This window comes from Rhinoderma darwinii, chromosome 2, assembly GCF_050947455.1.
Source record: "Rhinoderma darwinii isolate aRhiDar2 chromosome 2, aRhiDar2.hap1, whole genome shotgun sequence".
NCBI lineage: Eukaryota > Metazoa > Chordata > Amphibia > Anura > Rhinodermatidae > Rhinoderma > Rhinoderma darwinii.
The window spans coordinates 41600474-41600928 of record NC_134688.1 but is presented as its reverse complement, the minus strand read 5'-3'; positions in this window follow the sequence as shown (position 1 = coordinate 41600928).

Below are 455 nucleotides of genomic sequence, written 5' to 3'. Positions count from 1 at the left end.
AAAACAGTGGGCCATATTTCTGGAACAGGGGGGTCCAGGAAGAAAATATATACAGCGCTAGAACAGGGAGACTGCGTTATTCAGGTCCGTTAACCAGTTCAACTTATGACCAAGTGACAGAACCTCTTTAAAGTTGTTCTTCAGTCATAACTTGCAATTTTAAAAGTGCTATTTACAGTATGTTTATTAAAGGACTATTCCAGGCATTTTATATTGATGGCTTATCCTTAGGATGGGCCATCAATATCAGATCAGTGGGGATGTGACTCCCGGCACCCCCTCCAATCAGCTGCCTGAAAAGGCCCGGCGTTCATTGCGTCTGTCTCTTCAGTGTCTACCAGGCATAGCAGCGTACACATCCGTACCAGCTGTACCTAAGATTGCAGCTCAATCCCATTCACTTCACTGGAAGTGGAACTGCAATCCCAGGCACAGCCATTACAGATATGTACGGC